Here is a 25,876-nt window from a genome sequence, read left to right on the forward strand (position 1 = left end):
TGGTCTGGGCTGCACAAGGGCATCACAAGTATTTATAGATGCTGCTAGGTCAGAAAAGCTTCAAGTTCATTAACAGGGAACCATGATTCTACCATCTGAGTAGTAAACTAGCTAAGTTTAGAGGAGCTCATCAGCAGAGAGATTTCCATCAAAGAAGAGTTTATTTTGGCTATAGAAATTCATCAAAAACAATTAGCAATGACTCTGAGGGGCTATGAAAAGTAAGAAAATATTCATATTTTTAAATAATATATTTTACAATCATATGATATTTTAAATATATTTTATTTATTTTGTTAAATACCTTTTAATTACACTTAAAAATTTTAACATTCATTTTTAGATGATTTCTAAATTCTCTTCTTTTTTCTTGCCTCACTCCACCCCTTAAGAACGCTAGCTATGTGTTGATTCAACATTCAGTCATACAAAACATATTTTTATCATATAACAGCACCATTAAGAATATATCATTGATTCTTTAATTCAGTCCTAATATTAGTAACTTTTAAAGAAACAATATATTTGCTATTAACTTATATCCCAACATGATGCAGCAATATCAGCATCCACATGACAACTATTTCCAAATAATTTTATAAAATAGGATGTCGACAAGGGTGGTACTTGGGGGTAGGGAATGATTGATTATAAAATGTATTCACACCCAGCAAATGCATTATTGTCTTGTGATGAAATGGCCAAAGCTAGTCTATAGGTATCTCACATCTTTCACATATATGAATTTGCTACTGGAAGTGGTAAAAAAATATTTAGACAAACAAATACTTAATAAATTTTCAATTAATACTTAGAAAACACGTACATTTGATGACAAATGTATGCACTGATTAAGATTCATTCTGAACTGACTTCTCACCAGTAAAATCCCACTTCTTCCATGGAAAACAACAAATTCCTGCCACTGTGAGTAAGCAAAACTATCTGATAAAATGGGGAAGAGTAATAGAACTACTATTAGGAGACTCTCAAGCTCATACTCTACATCAAATATTTATAGGTTATTTCCTCAGAAAGTTATTTAAATGCTCAGAAGCCAAGTTTTCTCATTTAAAAAAATAGAAATGATAATTCTTGTCCTCTCTCCATCACAGGCTTATTATGAGGAATGTGCTTTATAAACATTAGACACAAAAGAAATGGTAATTATTGTTAAAATAAATGTCCATGTTTTTGATCGAGATTTCATTTCTGAGAATATACTTTAGAGATATCAATTACAGAAGGAAAAAATGTCCTGAATATAGGCAAGCTTGTCTAGATGATGTAGCAGGTCCCCTAAGGGAGAGAAAGGAGGCAACATATTCCAGACTAAGCAAATCAGCACTAGCACCTCCCCTCAAGTAACAACACAAACTGGCCTTGGAAAAGAGTTGAAAAACTACAGCAGATTCATGGAGGGGAGAAATGTGGTTGCAGAAAATCAAATGCATTGTCAGACATAGTTCATATGTTAATTTTTTAAAATAACTCTTTTTTTAGTTTTGCAAAATATTTTGTTTTAAGGAGTGGCTCACTAGGAAGGAAAAGGGAGGAATGTATTTAGAAATAAAGATAACAAGATGTCAATGATTTTTATAAATTAAAAAGAACTAGATGGACAATTACAAGTTGATTGTGAATCTATGTCAAGGTACCACAAGGTAGAAGATGACCAAAGATCATTGCCCAATATCTAGCATGTCTATCTGATCACTGATTATTAATATTTGCTAACATTTAATGCTTTATGGTTTACCAAGAAATATACAGATACTATGCATTCTATCCTAACAATCTTAAAAGGGCATTGGTATTATTATTTCCCTTTGACAGAGGAGAAAATTGAGGTAAAGTTTAAAGTTTAAGTGATTTGCCCAAGATCACACAATTTTCAAGTGTCAGAATCAAGATTTGAACTCAAGTTTTCTTAAATCCTGTTAAATACAGCAACTCTATCTACTTTGTTACCTAATGAATAGGCCCTCTTGAACCACTTCTGATAAAGGGAAGAGTTGGCATGATGGCTGCCTGACTGTATTCCTTGAAATTAGAACATAAGCTAGACTCTGCTTCCCTGCAACTTCTACAAGAAGTTCATCTGTAGTCCCAGTGACTAGACTTATACTGAAAGTTTTTCTTGAAGACAATAAAATATACAAAAGTGATTTGTTTTCTTAATTATGAGAAGTTCCCCCCCAGCTATGGGGCAGGTTGTTATAGTGGAGAAAGTATTGGGTTTTCAGTAAGAGGAACCAGGGCTTGGATTCAGGTTCAGACACTTACCAGTTGTGTAATACAACAATTTTCAAAGCCACTCTCAGACTCAGTTTTCCCATCTTTGAAATGGAGAAAAAATAGCATCTACCTTAGGAGAGTAATCTTGAGAATCAAATAAGATAATATGCATAAAGCACTTTGCAAAGATTAAAGTGCTGTGCAAACGATATTGCCTTCCTCATAATTATTATTAGCTATGTTATCTTAATTAAAGCATTTCAGATCTCTGAGTCCTATTTTCCTCATCTATAAAATGAAAGAGGTGAACTTAACCTCTAAGGTCCCTTCTAAATTTCAATCTATAGTTCTATGATATAAAAACACTTCCCTTATTGAAGTCCTCTAACTTAGAAGTTTGGTTCTAATTAAATCCATTTTCATGTAAACCAGAATACAACATAGTGTAGTGGGGAGAGATTCAGCCAGAAGTCAGAAAGATGTGTGTTCAAATTCCTCTTTTGAAATATACTAGCTATGGCCCCTGGACAAGTCATTAAATCTCCCAGATTTCCATCAAACTCTAAGAATATAGGTTTTAGAAAAAATGTTGTTTCCTCAAACAGGAGTAACCTATGCCAATGAAATAACAAGTCAGATTCCCATTTATTCTCTTTCCAGATCCTAAGAATAATTTCAGTCATGGGAAATAGTAGGAGCCCTAGGCAAGTTGCTAACACACTCAGCTTAAAGTGAGTTTTAAATGTTGAGAAAAAAGTTACCCTATCAGAATCTTTTTACAGTATGTAGCCCTTTATAAACAAAACAGGGAGTGATGAAGCAATAAATATCAATTAAAAATTTTTTAAACAAAATACTATTAAACAGACTGTAATACTCCATCCAAGAAATCATTCATCATGACCAACATACATTTACACCAAAGATGCAAGGATGATTTAGCACTAGGGAAACATTTGAAACAAATATATTAAAAACATCATCATCAATAGATAAACAAAAGTCTTTGACAAAGTACAAAATAAAATACTCATTTATACTAAAAATCCCTACAGAGTATAATTCTAAAGAATTATCTTAATGGTATAATAAGTAACCCAAAAGTACACATTACCAGGAAATATCTCCAACAAATAAACATGCTTCCTTTACCTACTATTGTTTTATACAATATCACAAAGGCTAGCAATAGCAATGAGGCAAGAAAATGGAAATAAAGGCACAAAGATAGGCAAAGAGGAGAAAATTTACATTATTTGTTAGTAAAATGAGGGTTACTTTAAATTTCTAGAGAATAAGCTAGGCAACTAATTAAATCAATAGTTTCAGAAAACTTGTAGGCTGCAAATTAAACCTGCAAAAATCAATAGCATTTCTACATACAAATTCGCAATAAAAACAAAATCCAGGAGACAAAACTACAGAAAGACGTTTCATTCCACCTAACTACAGACTATATATAATCTTTTGGAATCAATCTTCCAAAATCCACTCAATGGTAGTATCAATTCAATTACAACATGAAGAATTTATTTATTTATTTATTTATTTTTTGAAATGTCAGAGATTTATTCAGAGAAATAGGAACACTTTCAACTTGTTTCTGTGCCTTGGCAACTTTCTTCCCACTGTTCATGTTTTCTTTCTTTTTTTTTTAAATAATATTTTATTTGATCATTTCCAAGCATTATTCATTAAATGATTATTTTCTTTTCCTCCCCTCCACCCCCGTAGCTGACGCATGATTCCACTGGGTATCACATGTGTTCTTGATTCGAACCCATTGTCATGTTGTTCGTATTTGCATTAGAGTGTTCATTTAGAGTATCTCCTCTGTCATGTCCCCTCAACCACTGTAGTTGGGCAGTTGCTTTTCCTCGGTGTTTCTACTCCCACAGTTTGTCCTCTGCTTATAAATAGTGTTTTTTCTCCTAGATCTATGCAGATTGTTCAGGGACATTACACCACTACTAATGGAGAAGTCCATTATGTTCGATTATACCACAGTGTATTAGTCTCTGTGTACAATGTTCTCCTGCTTCTGCTCTTCTCGCTCTGCATCACTTCCTGGAGGTCGTTCCAGTCTCCATGGAATTCCTCCACTTTATTATTCCTTTTTTCACAATAGTATTCCATCACCAACATATACCACAATTTGTTCAGCCATTCCCCAATTGAAGGGCATCCCCTCATTTTCCAATTATTGGCCACCACAAAGAGCGCAGCTATGAATATTTTGTACAAGTCTTTTTGTCCAATTATTCTTAAATTATCTCTTCTTCCTCTATTTTCCAAGTCTGTCACCTTGTCAGTGAGATATTTTATGTTCTCTTCTAATTTCTTGATCTTTTGGCTTTGCTTTATTGATTCTTGCTCTTTTACCTGCTCGTTGTCTTCAAGTTGCCTAATTCTGACCTTTAAAGCCTGGTTTTTCTTTTCAGTTTGGTCAAACTGGTTTTGTAGATGCATGAATTTCTTTTGCATTATTTCCCACTTTTCCTCCCAGAAGGCTTCCATCTTTTTTTGATCCTTTTCCGATTCAAATTCTTCATGGGTTTGTGGAGAGTTTCCATTTCCTTTGGAAGGTTTTGGAGCATTTGCTTGTGTTTCCTCTTCTATCTCCTCTGTATTTTGTATTTTTGCTCCATAAAATGTGTCCAAAGTTGCCCCCTTCTTCTTGTTTTTCTTGGAATTTTGGGGTTTTTGTGCTTCTGTGGAGTTTGCCATCTCTATCTGAGTGGGGAGGACTAGCTTTTCTTATCTCTGTCTGGTGTTCAGAGGTTTTAGCCCTAGGCAGATTGTCCATTCTATGCAGTTGTTGTTCTGTCTTCCCAGGGAAGCCAGGAATTGTTGGTGTTTCCCTGTTACTGCCCTCCTCAATTCCCTCCCGATGCTTCTCTGTTGCCTTACTTCCACGCTCTGAGCCTGGCTCGGCCCTTTCCTCGGGGGTTTGTTTCTGTGCCTTAGCTGGCCAGGAGAGCCAGCACTCTGAGGGGGGAGGGACCGCGGCTTCCCGGAGCTCCGAGGGTTCCTGATAAGATTAAATTTCTCTGGGTTGAACTGAGTATGCTTTGAGGCAGGGACCTTGAGACTCGGATGGAAGGATCCAGCCAGGGGGCTGCAGGCTCCCCCATCTCTTTCTGTTTCCCTGCTGTCTGGGTGCCCCCGCGACTGGGTCAGGTTGTTTTCAGGATGTGGCCTTCAGAATAGCAGGCCCTGAGGCTCTGAGGTTCCCTCTGCTGCCTCGGACTCAGCACTCTGGGTTGGGGGGATGGATCCTAGGACCTTCCTTCTGCCTACCCCTTAGGTCCGAGTGATCTCATGTTCTGGCTTTTGGGGGGGCCATACCTTTTGATCCAGGTCCAGGTCCAGGAGGAGGATTCCCAGGGTCTATGCTGTTGTTTGTTTTGAATTTTGGTGCCTTAGGAGCATATAGTTTGAGTTCGGTAGGGAAAGGTTTCCGGAGATCTGAACTTTAGCTTTCTCTAAGCCGCCATCTTGACCGGAAGTCCAACATGAAGAATTTAAAGAGAAAAATTAGTCAAGTAATTAATTAGTGAATGGGTCTAGGATTTACCAAGATAAGAGAAAGAAGAACAGTAGCATTGTTTATTTACAGATACAATGTTATGCAAGTCAAACTAAAAAGAAGATAGTTTACAGAACCAGAAAAACATTACAAATTTCATTTGGAAGAATACAATATCTAAAATAGGGTTTTTTCACTTTGTATGTCATGTACTCCTTTGGCCATCAGATGAAGCCAATGAATCATTTGTTAATTATACTTTTAAAAGCATAAAATAAAATACTCAGTATTTAAACATTAATCAATTATATTGAAATATTTATCACATTTTCTAATGTTATTAGACTCAGATTGCAGAATGATTTAGGCTATCAAAGGAACTAATGGAAAAATAAGGTAAGAAAGAAAGGAAAATAGCACTCCTGTAACTCAGACTACATTATAAAGCAGTAATCACCAAAAATATCTGGAAGTGGTAAAAGAATAGAAAACTAGATTTATGGAATAGGCTAGATATACAATTTAAAATAACTGAACTCAAGAATTCAACATTCAACAAATCCTAAAACATTAAGTCCCTAGGAAAGAACTCCCTATTTCATAAGAATTATTGGATAAACTAAAAAGCTGTCTGGCAGAAATTAAGTATGATCCAACATCTTACAGATTATTACATCAAAAGACATAAAAACATTCCTTGAATCTTAAGGATTATACCACTAACAATTAGAAAAAGAGACCACATATTCTAATAATTATGAGTAGGAGTTGAATTTTTGAACAGACAAGGGAGAACAATTATTTTGAAACATGCTAAAAACTTTTCATGAAGAAGTGATAAAATGAGGAAAAAAATTGTATCAGAGAGTGAATGTGAGTCAACTACTAACAGAAATATATAACCAACTGCTATTCTGCAATAGATAAGTAGTCAAAATATATGAATAGTTCTCATTAGAATAGACTACTATAAAGCATTTGAAATACTTTATATCATATATAATAAGAGAAAAGCAAAACAAAATTCCCTGAGATTTCACCTCACCCCCAGCCAATTGGCAAAACTGACAAAATGTGAAAATAGTTAGGGTAGGAGAGGTTATAGAACGATAGAAACACTAATGCACTCTTAGGGGAGCTTTCAATTGCTATATCCATTTTGAAAAAGCAATTTGAAACTGTTCAGTTAAAGGACCTGAAATGTCTATACCTTTTACCGTAGAAATTCCCCGGTTAGATATGCACCCAAAATAGGTCAATGAGAAAAATAAAGGTGCTATCTGCTATCTAAACCAAATATATGTAACTATATTTTTAATGGTAGCAAAGAGCTGGAAGAGAAGTAGATGTCCCAGAACTGAGGAATGGCTAAATACATTGTGGCATATGAATATAATGGGATATTACTTTGTTATGAGAAACAATGAATATAGTCAGTATAAATGCAGAGGGGGGATTACAGCAAGGCAATACAAAATGAATGCTGTGGAATTATAGTGACCAAGATTTGTCCAAAGAGAAGAAATATAAGAAAATAACACACACACACACACACACACACATCTATTATAATGTAGGTGGGAGTGTTCACGGTGGATATAAAATCAAAATTTTTCGATATATTAAGTGGCTGTGCTGATTATTTTTCTTTTATTCATCTTTTTAATTGTTTCTTGTAAATAGTTGCTCTCTGAAAGAAAGTAGAAGAAAAGATAACAGGGGTAAATCTACATAACATAAAACAAAAGACATTAATAAAAATTTTGTTTAAAAAAAGGTAAAAAAGAATCAAGGGATAGTGGGGAATTGCTACAGTTAACTCACTTCCTTATATAACAGAATTACTTGCCTAGTAGATAAGGCAATGATATAGGGATAATAACAGGCCTCAGCAAAGCATTCGAAAAAAAAATCATAGAATCTCAGACTTGGAAGGTACATCATAGATTTTCTAATTCAATCTACACATCCAAGAATCCAAGTATTTTCTCTATAAAAGTGGTCACCTGCTCATCACTTGAATAGTGAGGAAGATCCCACTATTTCCCCAAACAGCCCAAATCCTTATGGACCAAATGGAAGAGATGGAGGCTGAATGATTCTTGATTGATTTGGATTCGAGAAGGAACATACCAGAAGTCCTAATGAGTAGTGATTAATGGGGTTGATAACAATCTAGAAGATTATCTTCAGTGCCATTTAAGTTATCCAAGGAAAGACACAATTTTATGTAAAATAGTGAAGTAGAACAAATTCCTACTTCTATGAGGGAATCCATAGTAACAAGGGATCAAGCACTGACTGTAGTTAGAAGATCTCATTTCAAATTATACCTATGACACTTATTATTAATGTGGCCTTTAGTAAGTCTTTTCCTACCACCACCACCCCTCGGCTTCCATTTCTTTATCTATATATAGTAGGTATCAAACAAGATGATCTTACAATCTCTTCCAGGTCTAAATCCTAAGATCCTAAATATCCTTAAGTATCTTCAGCATCTTCTTTTTTTTAATTTCACATGAGATAAATTTTTTTAATGTATTGAGTGATTGAACTGATTTTTTTCTTTTCTTCTTTTTTCTTCTTTCTGATAAGTAGTTGCTCTCTGATCCGGAATGGGAGAAAAGGTATAGGGGTAAATATACATGATATAAAAACAAAATATATTAATAAAAGAATACTTTTTAAAAGAAATTAGTTAAAAAAGCATTAAAGGGTACTGGGAAATTACCATGGTAACCTCATTTCCTTACATAACAGAATAACCTTTACCTTGATGAAGTAGTGTCCTTCTGATTTCTCTCCTGGGGCATTTTTAAGTCAATGCTAAATGTGAAGCAGAAAGCTTTATCTTTTTAAAAGAATTTAAGGCCGATGATGTGAAGGTGCCTCTTAGGAAAACAGAGAACTCTTTCTTGATGCCTGTGAAAAGAGATCACATGGGAATGGGCCCATAAATGAATTAATGAATGAAAAATCATTTACTTTGTGTATGTTATATGCCAAGTTACATGCTAAATACTTGAGACACAAATAAACAAGGAAGATAATTCTTCACTCAAGGCATTCATATTTTTAAAAGGGAAAACCATGGAGGAGAGCTCAGGAGTGGGTCCCCAAAGTCTTAGTGCCTTAAATATAGCTTAAAACTTAAAGCACTAAAATCTTGGGACCCTCTGAATCTGTTGTAGGTATAGACACTGTTTCCTTGATTCAGATTGTGATTCCTCCTCTCTCATCTTGTGCAGTTTTGAATGAGCTCTTGTAGAGAGAATTTCCCCATGAATTAGAGGACTTGTTTTGTTGTTATATATGTATGTATACATATATATATATAATGGATGACACCTCAATACTAGATTCAGCCTTTCTGTTATTCTTACTCTTACTACATGATTGGTATACCTCTTTTTTCCAACCATACATCATTTTGATTATATATCTCACACCACTATTTACACATATACATCAATAACAAAATACAGAAACTTTTTTAAATCAATCATGAAGATTTTTTACTGCCTTTTGGGTCACCTGGAATCATGATATAATAGTGCCATGTGATTTATGGTAATTTTACATCACTAGAAAAGTAATCAACATTAAGAATATAAGAGACTAAGTTTTGTGAACAATTTTATGATCACTTAAACTATAGCACAAACTCCAAAAAGCAATTCAGCCCATTTTCTTCTAAGAATTTACATAGTAGATATTATATTATTCCTAGACAGACTCAAGTCCCAGGTTTTCCACTCATTAGTGAACTTGGTTAACTTTTTTACCTATCTGAGTCTCAGTTTCCTCATAAGTATAATCATGATATTGAACCAAACAATTCTTAAATTCCCTTTCAGCTTTAAGGGCTAATGGTGTTTCAACCTGATTAACCAACAAGCATTTAGTAGACACTTAGTATGTGCCAGATTGTGTACTAAGTAAAGTCTGAGTTTACAAAGAAGGCAAAAATAGTCCTAGGCCTCAAGGAGCTTTACATTGTAATATTGAAGGCAACATGAAAATAAATAGGTAGAATCAAGATACATAAGAAAGTAAATGGACAATATCTTTAGAGGGGGTTGGGAAGGGAAGAGAATAAAAGAATTGAGGGGAAGGTCTGAAAAACCTTCTCCCAAAGGTGAGATTTGAACTTGATCTTAAATAAAAATAAGGAAAATGAAGAGTATAGATAAAGAAAGAAAGCATTCCCATAATAAGGATCTGGAGAAGAAAATTTAAGAGGAAAGAAGAGTTTTGTTTTAAATAGGTTTGGGAATCATCTGGATAGATACAAAAAATGGATCAATGGAAGATAATGAGATCACTAAGATAGTATAATGATGAAGTGACAAGGACTTAGGACAGAGACTTTGGAGTAAACTGGCAAGTTTTCTCTTAATTAGTGATTCTTCATCTTCTAGACTACTGTCTCTGTAAAAAATGCTCAGCTAGGGGGCAGCTGGGTAGCTCAGTGTGTTGAGAGCCAGGACTAGAGACAGGAAATCCTTGGTTCAAATTTGACCTCAGACACTTCCCAGCTGCTTGACCCTGGGCAAGTCACTTAACCCCCATTGCCTAGCCCTTACCACTCTTCTACCTTAGAGCCAATATACAGTATTGACTCTAAGATGGAAAACAAGGTTTTAAAAAAATGCTCAGCTACATTATTTGGATAAGACCAGAATATCTACTATCTGTACATCAAAACTAAAAGCAGTTTGTCTCTCTCTCTTTACAACTTTGCCCTCTCATCCTCAAATTTGCCCAGTATTTCAGGTTAATGATTGCATGATGTTTCAGGCAATAATCTATTGTTCATTGCAAAGGGTTTCATACTTAGAACCCTAAAGAGCAAGTGGTGAGAAATTAGATATTCTCATGCTGAGTGCCATCCTTTAAAAGAAGTACTCTCTTGCCCAAGGCAATTTTTTTCCATAGGCTTTAGTTAGTAATTTTCTTCCAGTTAATTAGCCTTTACCCATTGATCTCACAGTAGCTAGTGGTTGTTTGGAATTAAATTTTTTTGACATATTTTAAATTTAGACCAAATTTCCCTCAGGTGCCAGCTTCCTGCTTAGGTTTAGGAAAGCAAGGCTTGGAGAATCGTTGGTGAATACTCACTGATGCTTTCTACAGCAACACATCATTAAATTAGGTGCACTTATGCTGGGCCCCATGTATGCTTTAAGGGCTACTTTCATAGATATCAAGATATCAAGGACTCTATGAACTTGAATGGGAAAAAAGATCAATGATTATTTTCCTCTGTAGAAATCTGTATTTTATCTTATACATGTAAACATATTCTGACAAAGGGTCCATGGGCTTCACTAGACTGAAATGGATCCATTATACAAAAAGATTAAGAATCCCAGCTCTAAGCCATCTATATGGATGAATTATATGAATCAGACAAAATTCTAAATGCTTTCTAGAGCCAAACTTCTGAAACTGGAATTGACATTGTCTAAATTAGTTTCTGCCTCCTTGACAAATAAAAGCATTTTCTGATTATTAAAAATTCTTAGCATCACCTGCTTTTTTTCCCTTCTCTCTCTATTGTGCATGTTCAGGCATGCCTGCCCACAAGCATATGTACTCATACTGCAGCCAGTCACTTTCTTAGCTAAGTGACATAATGCAGGAAATTGCTAGTAACAGCTTTCACAGGGTCATACATTTAGACCCAGAAGGAGCTCCGCAAATTACTTTGTCCAACTCCATTTTACAGTTGAAAAAACTGAGACCCAGTAATGTTAAGGATTTCATTCAAATTCTCTCAGGTAGTAGGAAGTAGAAGAATAAGGATTAAAATGAAGGTCTTCCAAATCCAAATCCAGAATACATTCTATAATATCATGCAACAATAAGGTGTCATTTCCATGCAATTAACCTATACATTCCTATTGCAGAAATAGCTCCAGAGCATAGTTTGAAGGTTTTGAATGCATATACCAAAGTTAAATTAAGACTACTTGTTGTATTTAAAACTTCAAAAATTTGAACTATAGATCATTTAAAATATCTACTCTTTTTCCAGGCTGATAAAGTTGTCAAGATTCTACTTACCCAGCAATTCTAAATAAATTGACCATATTGGATTTTATTTTCACTGACACATAATGCATGATAGTGAAGCATGAAAATGGATTCCCAAACAGTGGTATGGATGAATTCACCAGAAACATAAGAAACATCACATCGAGATTTGGGGCCTTTACCCTATGAGGCATAAATTGACCATATTGAGAAGTCTAACTATGCAATTATCGCCAGAAGCAGAGTAATATACAACATAACCTTCAGCTATAGCACATGCATCGATTGACTAGAAAATGTTTAGAATGGTGAAATTAAACAATTTTGGCAATGAACTTTATTCCAATTGCTATTGGAGAAAAGGATTAGCCAGTGGAGGTTACATTCTGTAAGCCATGGGGCTCCAACATATCACAGTGAGCCCATATGCTAGAGCACAAGAGTGAAGGAAATTCACCCCCAACACCAGTGTCTCCCCTCTGTTCTTCTCTGCCTCTTCTATTGCTTGACAACAGTCAATCAATTTCTTGCATTCTGTTCCAACATTCAGATGGCAGCTCCCTACAGCAGTTGAGTGAGTAACCTTCCTTTAAAACAAACAAACATTATCACAGCTCACTCATTTGGTTATTTTCAGGATACTCTCACTCATATGACACACCACTGATTATCAAAGGATGGAGGCTGTTTTAGGAAAATGGAAAGGACATTGCCCAATTTAAGCAAAGGTGCTTTGTACAAGCCAGCTCAATTTTCAGATACTCAGCATTCTTATTTATAAAATGAAAGGATATGGGGGGGGGAGGAATATGACATAGAGACAGAAAACTAAAATTCAGGTGCCTACACTGCCCAATATGTTACCCTAAACAAGTTATTTAAGTTCCCTGACCTTTGGTTTCCTTCTCTGTAAAATTAGGGCATTGGACTAAATTGTTTCTAAGGTCTTTTTCCACTTCTAATTATCTGTGCTATAGTAGTTAGGTTGGAATGAATGGTATCCCTTCAACAATCAAAGGCAAAATTATCCTAAACATTCAGGGCATGTGAATAAGGAAAAGTAGAGAACCTCTAGGCAAGATCCTAAATCCATAAAATTATGGATTTTGAGCTAAAATAAATCATTAAGCCCAACTCACTTATGTTACAGATGAGGAAACTGAGTCCTAAAGATTAAGTGGCATATCTGAGATTAGATAGCTAATAACTGACTGAGGAAAAATTTAAAATGAATTCTTTCTGAATCTAGATCCAATATTCTACCCACTATGCCAAGGAAATTATACAAAGTAGACAAAATTATCTCTATATTCCTTTCCAGATTTAAAGTTTTATGACATTTTTGAGTAAGTTCTTTGATTCTCCTTTTGCTTTCTTGAATGCTAGTCTTTGAAATTCAGAGAACTGGCAGAGAAGGGTGTCAATGTGGTAAAGCAGCCATTGCTGAAACACTTTGGATATAAACCACCAAGTCACAAATACAAAATGGAGCAATCTAATGTTACATTGCTATCACTAATATACTTATGTATATGTTTCTACATATGTATTTATATAGAAATATATTTTATCTTTTGTATTATTACTGATATATTTTGTTTTGATAACACAGTTACTTCCCAAACTCTCCTACTACCTCCACCAAAACACATTCCAAATGAAGAATTTAAATATAACTACCAAATAGAGTAATATTATTTTCTATTTTGTAATTGCCTTTTGTTAACAAGATGGAAGGATGTGTCCTATAAATTAAATAATTTAGAACTGAATTATCTGTTGTAACTCACCTGAGTTTTGTTGTCATTTTATTTTATTTTTTCCCATTGGGATTGCCATACTCTTCATGATTCTTGTAGTTCTTTCTTTACTTTTGCATCAATTCTTACAAGTCTTCCTTTATGTATATACAATATGTATAAATCCTTACAAGTCCCCTTCAAATCTTATGTTAGTCATTCCTTACTATACAATAAATAGTATTCTATTGCATTTATACAAAATAATTTGTCCAAACATTTATCAGTCTTTGGATACATAGTTCACTTCCAGATTTTTGCCATTACAAATAGTTATGCTATGAATTTTGCATATCAAATATATATGTACCCTCTTGCTATTATTGACTTCTTTGGAAATAAATCTAATTGTGGGATTATTGGATCCATAGGTATAAATAACTAGATGCATTTTTGCATAATTATTATTTTTCAATAAAGTTAGATGAGTTCATAGTTCTCATCTGTAGTAAATTATTGTGTATCATAGGCAGTTGGTGGCTCCATAAATACATAAATTGGCCTTGGAGTCAGCATAAACCTTAGCTCAAATCTGACAAAAGACAAAAGCTATGTAAACTTGGGGAAGTTAATTGATCCCTTTTTGCCTTAGTTTCTCTATCTGTAAAATGGGAATAAGAGCACATACCTTTCAAGTTGCTGTGAAGATCAAATTAGATGATATTTGCAAAGTGCTTAGCACAGTGCCTAGAACATGGCAGATGCTACATAAATGCTAGCTATTGATGGTAACAATGATGATGATGATGATATATCTTCCTACATCTGCTCTGACTTCATGTTTGTCTTTTGTCATTTTAGTGTTGTCAGGTAATAATTCATCATTTTAAAAAATTTGCATTTCTTTGAAGATTAATTATTGCAATGATTTTCCAAAATATTGTTGACATAGTTTTGCTTTGTTTTAAAAATCATTTGACTATATTTTTACCCCTTATTTATTGCTTTGTGGTTATTATCATTATAAATTTGTGGCAGTTCTATCTAAAGTTTGAATGTTATACTTTTTCAGAAATGTGTTTTAGAAAAGAATTTTTTTACAAAATATATTTTTGTTCATTTTATAATTACATTGAATTGATGTGTTTGTACAGATGTTTTAATTTGTCATAGAAGTTATCTATTTTACCTTCTATACATTCCTTTTTTCTACAACTACTTGTAAATGATAAACCAATTTAAAATTATACCAAATATAACCTATTATTCACCTATAATATTAATGTTATATTTTTAATTCAGAACTTTCTCCTATTTGAAGTTTATTATATCATGTTGTAGAAGAAAGTATTCTAACTCAGCTTCCATAAAACTGTTATTAATTTTTCCCAGGAATTCGGTTCAAATAAAGTATTCCTTTTCTGATGCTTTTATATTCTAGAATTTTTCAAATAATAGTCCACTATTCATAATCCATTCTATAGCTTGCATAGAAGTAAGGAAGCATAGGCAAAAGTACCGACACAATGTTCATTACAGTGACTAATTTTTTATAGTTTAGCAGGTACTATAACATTATGATTTTGAAATAGAATGTGATGTCTATAAAGACTACAAACCTTTAAATTGTACTTTCAAATAACCATTTCTCTTTATATTTAATATTATTGACCTTTTGTTCTTCCAGATTAGTTTTGTCATAATTCTGTTTAATTCTATAAAGTATTTCCTGGATAATCTGATTGGTATAACATTAAATCTGTAAATTAACATTGTAAATGCAGCATTGTCATTTTTACTACATTTGCACTATATAGCCATAAGCATGAAATATCTCTCCCCTAGTTTAGGCCTTCCCTTATTTCTGTAACAATAATTTTGAAGAGTTTGCATGATTTGCAGAAAGGCAAAGTCATTTTTTTCTGCATAACCTCCCAATCCAAAAACTTTATATAGTAAAAATACATACTGTTATAGTAATTAAAGCTGAAGCTATAAGCTAATAAGGCACAAACATCACACAAAATGGAAGTCTCAAGAAATGGTTTTAAATCCAACACAACCTCCCCACATACAATTTGCCCCAACCTCCACTAAGGAATTAGAGTAAGGGGGCAGCTGGGTAGCTCAGTGTATTGAGAGTCAGGCCAAATCTGGCCTCAGACACTTCTCTAGTTGGGTAATCCTAGGCAAGTCACTTAATCCCCATTGCCTAGTCCTTACCAGTATTCTGCCTTGGAACCAATACACAGTATTGATTCCAAGATGGAAGGTAAGGGTTTAAAAAAAATTAGAGTAAGGATGAAAGAAAGAAAAGAAATAGGTAACCAAGTAATAAAGAATATATAAGAAATTAAAAGTTTTAGGGCACCCTAAAGAGCCAGAAGGAAAAAGGAAAATATGAATTAGCATTCCACATGCAAAATTCTATTCTCCTCCCAAGGAAATAAAAATCTTTTGAGAGTAGATAAAGGATAAAACACAATAGAAAGTTATTTAATAAGAGAGAGAATAAAAAAGAAATAGAAGAGAGCTAGTGATGAATTATAAATGATAATATCAGAGTCAAGCCAACTGACCCCATAAAATAGTTACAAGGTAGAGGATGGGAGGGTACCAATAGCCTGTATTAAATATATGTTTTCTTCACTTGTTTTTCAGACTTGCTAGTCAGACTTGTACATCCATGATACTAAATTAGATGTGTACAATGGATTAAAGAATGGTTCAGAATAAAGAAAAGAACCATTTTCACCTAAAAACAAAGCCTATGATTAAATCAATAAGTAGCAAACAAAAGACATAGAAGATATGGAGACAGATGGACAGATAGATAGAAGGAGAAAGAGAGACAGACAGACACACAGATTGCTTGTTTGTCTTTATATTCCTAGTGCTTAGTTTAAAAAACCTGTCCATTGGACAAGTTGCTTCCCTTCAAGGTTCCAATTTTCTTCTTCTGTAAAATGGGGAAATGCAATCATCTTCAAGGATTGTTGGGCATAAAGTGATTTTCAAAATATAAATACTTTATCATGGTGAATTATTATTGTTTTACAAACAAAAAATCTAGTGGACTGTTAGGAGAAACAAAAGTCTATTTGCAGACATTATCAGTGGAAGTTCCTTGGAGTTAGATTTTGGTTAGAGTTCTTAGTAAACTTTGAAGATGGAAAAAAGAATCAGTTTGGCATTCTGTAGCTGATAGTGAGCCTGATCTAATTGGAACAGTGCTTGAACAGGTGTACATGATGGGAGGGGGAGGGGGAGACCAAGGTATGTGTTTACCTCATTATCTGCTTGTGAAAGAAAACATCCAGTAGATTGTATCTGTGGGTTTTATTTTTGAGTGGCATGATGTTGTATTGGGTTATTTAATCTTTTTGTCAACAAACATGCAAATAAACAAGAACAGAAGGTAAATACAGAAAATAGAAGCTACAAAGACCTGCGGAAAATAAATCATTATGATGTCACTGAATGAAGGACTAACTGCCCAATGATTCAAGAGGAAAGAAAGGGTAAAAGTCTATTGTTAACTGTATTCCCACTAGTCAGACACCTAGAACACAGTTTTTTGAAGGGAAAAAAATAAGGATCCAAAGTCTTCCTAGTGAACTCTGTTCTTGACTGAGGATAGATCAAAGAACTATAGGATTTAAAGCTGAAGGAGACCTTAGAAATCATGTAATCTAACTTTTAATAGAATGGGAAATTGAGGTATGAAACTATGACAGGGCTTGCCCAAAGTAACAAATAATAATATGTCTATCATAGAATCTTAGATTGAAAACTGGGAAGATAATTAAAGATCAGCTGGCCCAACCTCAAATTATATGTAGCAACCCTCCAGGGCTGACACAACCAAGTTACACTCTGACTTGATCTCACAGATTAAAGACCCCAAAAGGTAGTAGTCTTCTCTCTCTCTCTCTCTCTCTCTCTCTCTCTCTCTCTCTCTCTCTCTCTCTCTCTCTCTCTCTCTCTCTCTCTCTCTCTCCTCCACCCAGGTATAATTCCAAAAAGCTGTATATCTACTCCTCTCACTAATGACCACCTACCATGGTTCTTCCCCTTAAAAATTAGTTTGCTAGGCCTCCTTCCTTCTCATTTTTTTTTTCGTGATTTCCCTGGATATCCTTGATCTTTTGTTCTTCCAAATGAATTTTGTTATGGTTTTTTTCTAATTCAGTAAAAAAGATTTTTGGTAGTTCAATGGGTATGGCACTAAATAAGTAAATTAATTTGGGTAGAATTATCATCTTTATTATGTTAGCTCATCTTACTCATGAGCAATCAATGTTTTTTCCAATTGTTTAGATCTAGTTTTAATTGTGTGGAGAGTGTTTTGTAGTTGTGTTCATATAGTTCCTGTGTTTGTCTCTGCAGATAGTTTCCTAAGTATTTTATATTGTCTAGGGTGATTTTAAGTGGAATTTCTCTTTCCAATTCTTGCTGCTGAGATAGGTTGGAGACTTATATGGGTTTATTTTGTATCCTGCAACTTTGCTAATGTTTTTGATTATTTCAACTAGCTTTTTGGTTGAGTCTCTCTAAGACTCTTTAAGTAGACCATCATATTGTCCACAAAGAGTGACAGCTTGGTCTCCTCATTGCCAATTTTAATATCTTCAATTTCTTTTTCTTCTCTAATAGCTACTGCTAGTGTTTCTAGTACAATATCAAATAGTAGAGGTGATAATGGTCATCCTTGTTTCAGTCCTGATCTTATTGGTAAGGCTTTGAGTTTACCCCCATTGCAGATGGTGTTTGCTGATGGTTTCAGATATATACTGTTTATTATTTTTAGGAAAGGCCCTTCTATTCCTATGCTTTCTAGTGTTTTCAATAGGAATGGGTGTTGTATTTTGTCAAAGGTTTTTTCTGCATCTATTGAGATAATCATGTAATTTTTCTCAGTTTGTTAATATGGTCAATTATGTGGATGGTTTTCCTAGTATTGAACCATCCTTGCATTCCTGGTATGAATCCTACCTGCTCATAGTGAATAACTCTGGTGATGACTTGCTGGAGTCTTTTTACTAGTATCCTAATTAAGATTTTTGCATCTATATTCATTAAGGAGATTGGTCTATAGTTTTCTTTCTCTGTTTTTGACCTGTCTGGCTTTGGAATCAGTACCATGTTTGTGTCATAAAAGGAATTTGGTAGAACTCCTTCTTTGCTTATTCTGTCAAATAGTTTATATAATATTGGGATTAGCTGTTCTTTGAATGTTTGATAGGATTCACTTGTCAATCCATCTGGACCTCGGGATTTTTTCTTAGGGTGTTCTTTGATGGCTTGTTCAATTTCTTTTTCTGATATGGGGTTGTTTAGGTAATTCATTTCTTCCTCTGTTAGGCTAGGCAGTTTACTTCGCAAAGTAACAAAGAATAATATGTTTATCATAGAATCTTAGATTGAAAACTGGGAGGATAATTAGAAATTAGCTGACCCAACCTCAAATTATATGTAGCAACCCTCCAGGGCTGACACAACCAAGTCACACTCTGACTTGAACTCACAGATTAAAGGATCCAAAAGGTAGCAGTCTGAGCTCTCTCTCTCTCTCTCTCTCTCTCTCTCTCTCTCTCTCTCTCTCTCTCTCTCTCTCTCTCTCTCTCTCTCTCTCTCTCTCTCTCTCTCTCTCTCTCTCTCTCTCTCTCTCTCTCTCTCTCTCTCTCTCTCTCTCTCTCCCTCTCTCTGTCTCTCTCTCTCTCTCCTCCACCCAGGTATAATTCCAAGAGGCTGTATATCTACTCCTCTCACTAATGACCACCTACCATGGTTCTTCCCCTTAAAAATTAGTTTGCTAATCTCAATGAATTAATATAAGAAAGAACATTTTCTCTAAACCTGACTCTCCCATAAATACTCATATGAAGAGACTAGGCAAAAGTTTTAAAGTACAAATGTAATGAGGCATACATGTAGAGAACATATTGCTAAAGAGTTAACTTGCAATTTCTGCACCAGAAGTCTTTTCCATCTCTATCAGCTTCATGAAAATCTTCTGAAATGTAGTTCACTACTAAGAGGACTATTTTTCCTGGTTACCAATATCCATGTTTTTCCAAGCTACCAGCATCCAGGGATGACTGTCTTTCAACATCCATTATAAGTATTTCCACTGCCATTGACCACCACTTCTCCAGTAGACTTGGCTACTGTCATCATTTAGCTTTAATTACCAATGGGACCTCAGAAAATATCAAACACTGCAGGTCACCTAAACACTTCATTCCCAAATACCATTAGTCTAATATCAGTAAAGAGTGAAAACAATGAATAGAAGCAGCTGTGGTCTCAGAGCCACCATGACTGAGTAAGAGGCAAGGCAGCAGCCCTTTCACTACTGACTCCTAGAAGCAACTCAAAGCATTTTTGCCTCCTGATAACTGAAAATAAGGGGGGAAGCAGTAGCAGCAATAGAAGGGTAAGCTATTCCCTTTGCATGCTAATTCATTTCAGGTTTGGTAACTCCCGAGTCATCAGTCCTTCCAACTCCACAGTCAATTAGAAGACTTTTCATCATCAGAAAGAAGCAGTCCCCCATCAGACATAGACAGAAACCAGAACCTCCAAATTTCCACAGTCACTTTAACTGAAATCAAGCACAGAATATCTGCACGTGCTCCAAAGATTTGCCATCAGAAGCTAGTCCAACTATTATAAATATAGCTAAGGAAAATGATTCTCAGAGAAGTGATTTGTGCAAAATTTCATGAAATAGGATTAAAGGTCCAGCTAAAATAAGTTTAACAAAGAATAGAACTTATTTTTCTGTTTCTGGAAGATAGGAGATAATTTGCAATTTCTGATTTGGAAAAGGTCAAAGTTTGAAAACAAATGTTAGTTTTTCATAAATATATATAGCACAAAACCATTCCCTCTCCCTCCCCAACCTTATTAAAGCTCTCAGCCCAGTTTTGTCTTTTTGGCTGGCTAATTTTAATAAGCCCCACTTGAAGATCTTGTTTCTTTAGGGTACTTTTTTCATATATGAAATTTATATATTGTATGTTTGAAAATAATTATCATGTTCATTATTTCACTTATGCCTCATGTATGTATCTTGAATCTACAGATCATAAAAATGGGCTTCAGACCATAGAAGTAGATTACTGATGATCACTCAACTAGAAACTGGAGGATCAGGAAGTCAAATCTTGGATGTCTGACTCCAAGGCGGATTTGCTTTCTACTGTATGTACCACATTACCTCAAAGCTCTTATAAGTTTTTTGCTATGCTTAGGGACAGGTATTAACAGAATAATCCATGAGGGTAAATGTAGGAACTGTCCAGCCAAAGCAAATTCAGAAAAGCAGAAGAAAGAACAGGAAGTTTATGATGATGTGTCAGAATGTGCCTATTCTCCCTTATACATGCTCACCTAACAATGTATGTGACACAGCAAAAGAATTATTTGCCAAGTTCCAACCCTGGTTGTCCAGATGTAGAGTCTAAACTTTTCTGATTATTAGCTCACTTAAAAAATTGTTTATGACAAACACAGGAACTATATGAACACAACTACAAAACACTCTCCACACAACTAAAACTAGACTTGAACAATTGGAAAAACATTAACTGCTCATGGATAGGACAAGCCAATATAATAAAAATGACCATCCTACCCAAACTTATTTATCTATTTAGTGCCATACCCATTGAACTCCCAAAATATTTCTTTACTGATTTAGAAAAAAACATAAAAAAATTCATTTGGAATAACAAAAGATCAAGGATATCCAGGGAAATAATGAAAAAAAACCACATATGATGGGGGCCTTGCAGTCCCAGACCTTAAACTATATTACAAAGCAGCAGTCATCAAAACAATTTGGTACTGGCTAAGAAACAGAAAGGAAGATCAGTGGAATAGACTGGGGGAAAGAGACTCAGCAAGACAGTATACGATAAACCCAAAGATCCCAGCTTTTGGGACAAAAATCCACTATTCGATAAAAACTGCTGGGAAAATTGGAAGACAGTATGGGAGAGATTAGGAATAGATCAACACCTCACACCCTACACCAAGATAAATTCAAAATGGGTGAATGACTTAAACATAAAGAAGGAAACCATAAGTAAATTGGGTAAACACAGAATAGTATACATGTCAGACCTTTGGGAGGGGAAAGACTTTAAAACCAAGCAAGACATAGAAAGAATCACAAAATGTAAAATAAATAATTTTGACTACATCAAATTAAAAAGCTTTTGTACAAACAAAACCAATGTAACTAAACTCAGAAGGGAAACAACAAATTGGGAAAAAATCTTCATAGAAACCTCTGACAAAGGTTTAATTACTCAAATTTATAAAGAGCTAAATCAATTGTACAAAAAATCAAGCCATTCTCCAATTGATAAAGGGCAAGGGACATGGATAGGCAGTTCTCAGATAAGGAAATCAAAACTATTAATAAGCACATGAAGAAGTGTTCTAAATCTCTTATAATCAGAGAGATGCAAATCAAAACAACTCTGAGGTATCACCTCACACCAAGCAGACTGGCTAGCATAATAGCAAAGGAAAGTAATGAATGCTGGAGGGGATGTGGCAAAGTAGGGACATTAATTCATGCTGGTGGAGTTGTGAACTGATCCAACCATTCTGGAGGGCAATTTGGAACTATGCCCAAAGGGCGACAAAAGAACGTCTACCCTTTGATCCAGCCATAGCACTGCTGGGTCTATACCCCAAAGAGATAATGGACAAAAAGACTTGTACAAAACTATTCATAGCTGCGCTCTTTGTGGTGGCCAAAAACTGGAAAACGAGGGGATGCCCATCAATTGGGGAATGGCTGAGCAAATTGTGGTATATGTTGGTGATGGAATACTATTGTGCTAAAAGGAATAATAAAGTGGAGGAATTCCATGGAGACTGGAACAACCTCCAGGAAGTGATGCAGAGCGAGAGGAGCAGAACCAGGAGAACATTGTACACAGAGACTAATATACTGTGGTATAATCGAACGTAATGGACTTCTCCATTAGTAGTAGTGTAATATCCCTGAACAATCTGCAGGGATCTAGGAGAAAAAACACTATGCATAAGCAAAGGATAAACTATGGGAATAGAAACACCGAGGAAAAGCAACTGCCTGACTACAGCGGTTGAGGGGACATGACAGAGGAGAGACTCTAAACGAAACTCTAATGCAAATATTAACAACATGGCAATGGGTTCGAATCAAGAACACATGTGACACCCAGTGGAATCACGTGTCGGCTATGGGGGGTGGGGGGAAGGAAAAGAAAATGATCTTTGTCTTTAATGAATAATGCTTGTAAATGATCAAATAAAATATTATTTAAAAAATTGTTTATATTGGTTTGGACCCCATTTCAGTTCTAAACATTATTTTCCTCCTATGTACAATAACACTTATATGTGGTATCCCAGTTAAAGAATTTTTATTTTTCACAAGATAATGTGTTCCTCAAGAGGATATTTTGAACTTATGTTGTAAGTCTTCCTGCTCCCTCCAAATTGGAAATGCTTTTATTTGGGTGATGGCACTCCCTCACCATGGTTTATGATGAGGCATGCTACTGTCCCCATCCTGGGATCAGACACTACAATTAAGTAGAGTCTATAGACTAGAAATTGCACTGAAAACATACTGAGTTTCTTAAATTCCATGGAGCCATTCAATCCAAATCTATAAAGTGAATTGAATAGTTTTATGTCTCATGTCCCCAGGCTGTATTACATTGACAGAGGAAATCATGAAGTAAAACTGATTTTATTCACTAAAATTCATGGCACATAACCTCATTCAATAATCATTTAATTTTAACCATGTGAATTGTCTATCTCAATATCTAATGTCTGTCCCAACTTTTTTCTTCTCTTCTACCACTACAAATATACTCCAAACCCTTCTTCTCAACAAAAGCGCATCAAATGCTCTAGACCCCTATTTCACTGAGATTGAAGCGATCTACATTACTTCCCTTGCTTTTCTTGTTTATTTCATAAAACTTCTTAGCATCATTGCTTTCTCTTTCCTCCTTCATTCCAGAAAAAAAGAGGATCACATATGACTCCATACTAAAATTGTTAATATATGCCCTTGCTCTCATTCCTTGACAGACCCTCCAAAATCTTGTGCCAGGAATTCTTCCCCTTCATGTACCTTCCATCTCTTCATCATCACTAATTCCTCCACAACTACATACAATCCTTCTCATATCTCCCCAAACCGAAAAGAAAGTGTTTCTTTCAATCTGCCATGGTTTAGTATATTCTGTCTCCCTTGATTTTATTGTAGAAAATAATAATTACAAGGTACAGATTAAATTCATTTTTTGTTACAAGCAAACCATCATCCTAGGCAGGAAGGCATCCCTAAAGAAAGAGAGTGGGGTGGAGACAGAGAAATGCTCCTTCATATGTACTCACTACTCTGTAATCCACAAAAATCTTTTGATAGAACTAGTCCCAACAATCCAAATCCATCTCCTCTACCCCCACCCCCAGGTTCTATAGCTGAGTTACCTTGAGACAGGAGGGAGAGTATTTTGAGATTCTGGGAAAGGAAGTTGAAGGAGACCAGGGATTCTGGGAGGTCTCATTATCTATGCTTTCCTTAACCTTCTGCAATTAAACTACTGTTTTCATCACTCTACTCAAACTATTTTTTCAGAATTCACAATGACCTTCTAATCACAAAAAGACAATGTTCTTTGTTCAGCCCTCACCCTCCATAACCTTTCTTCTTTGTTTAATGCTGCTAACTATCCCCGTCATTTTTGCTACCTGCTCCTCACATTGAGATACAACACTGTCATGCTTCTTTTGCTGTTTCTAACTGTTCCTTTTCTGTTTCCTTCCCAGTGTCCTCATCATCTTCCTGGACTGTTATTTGGGCATTCCCCATAGTCTATCTTTGGCACTCTTTGCTCTTCCATAATCTCCGCCTTTGAAATCTCATTCAATTCCACTGTTTTAACTCCTTTGTGGATAATTCTGAAAATCTATGTTGACAGTCTTGTCATTTCTTCGGTATCTTAGACCTTTTTATACTCAGCATTTCTGAACCTGAACTACCCACAAGTCTTCAAAGTCAATATGCTTGACCTCTTTGAAATATGTTCTCCTTTTTCAGTGGAATGGGATTAGAGCTGGCCTTTGAGTAGAAGGACCCAGACTCAAGGCTCAACTCTGCCATTGATTCATTACATCACCTTGAGCAATTAGAGTACTACCTCTGGGCCACTCAACAAACTCCCAGGTGTTCACATTAAAAAACTGGGTCCCTAGATGGTAGCTGAATATTGTTCTTAGAGGTGACTCTGAAGGACTAAAGTTTCCAATATTCACAAGCTTCTAGTCAATATATTCTCTCCAGAATCAATTAATTAACTTATCAATCTTTTACAAGATTATATTTAATGAGAAGATATAGCTAAGATAGAAGTTACAAAAACATTACTCAAGGAAAAAGGGTACTGTTCCCTCTGCACACCACTTATATGTGTGATACTGTTCATATTAAGTCATTCCCTTGATCAGGTGGGCCAACTCTTCTGGAATATGTTTTTTTTCATTGGAGAGGGCAATCCATTGCTGGGTTAAGTTAAAGAGTTTGATAATTAAAGATGATTCCTCCCAAGATACAGCTACTGATGCTAGTGGTCTTTGACACTGACTCCAATTATTGAAGAGATCTCTGATGGTTCTTCAATCCTTTTCAGAATAATCAGTACCGAGTCATTTTTATCTACATAGTCCAGGATGAAGACTAAATAAACAAAAAAATACACAAAAGAAACACTGAGGTTATGGGCTTAAGGATACATGCCTTCCAGATGGGAGAAAAAGAGGCCTACCCTTTTCCCAATCTCAAAACTCATAAAAATCCTTCTCACTCAAAAATAATCAGAACAAAAGAAAGAAATCTATTTGAACCTTTCTTATATACCCTCATTTCTGATACCTAGCCAATTAGAAGACTGTCACTTCAGTGCCATTTCCTCCATTATATATGGCCAGAAGTAGACTCCCCAAGTATCCATGTGTTGGACTAAAAATAGGTAGCTAAAATTAAGCATTATTAATATTAATTTATTAAACATAATATTAATATTAAGTTCTATTCTACCCAACAGGAATGGCAAATTCATACATACTATAAGGAATCTTCCCTCATTGTCCAAGCCCTCCATTATGCAAGTCATTGTAATTCTTAATGTGCCAGCTTTACCATCTCTCAAATGCAGGGTTTAAACTGGATTATTTTTGAGATCCATTCCAATTCTGAATCTATGAGCTCAGGATTCTACATATTATCTCCTTCAATGGCTGT

The 25,876-nt window shown here is 35.0% G+C and overlaps 1 long non-coding RNA gene across 1 annotated transcript in view; it reads right to left on the minus strand.

Moving 5' to 3' along the window:
* Positions 1 to 351: 351 nt before the first annotated feature.
* The window catches only part of LOC103098048 (uncharacterized), a 37,846-nt gene continuing 12,321 nt past the window's right edge, over positions 352 to 25,876 (minus strand). Inside the window, exons 6-8 of the long non-coding RNA XR_008915507.1 lie at positions 8,543 to 8,692; positions 8,213 to 8,375; positions 352 to 7,457 (exon numbers count right to left, since the gene is read on the minus strand). This is a non-coding gene — a long non-coding RNA (uncharacterized LOC103098048). The remainder of the gene's footprint in view (positions 7,458 to 8,212; positions 8,376 to 8,542; positions 8,693 to 25,876) is intronic.

This window comes from Monodelphis domestica, chromosome 1, assembly GCF_027887165.1.
Source record: "Monodelphis domestica isolate mMonDom1 chromosome 1, mMonDom1.pri, whole genome shotgun sequence".
NCBI lineage: Eukaryota > Metazoa > Chordata > Mammalia > Didelphimorphia > Didelphidae > Monodelphis > Monodelphis domestica.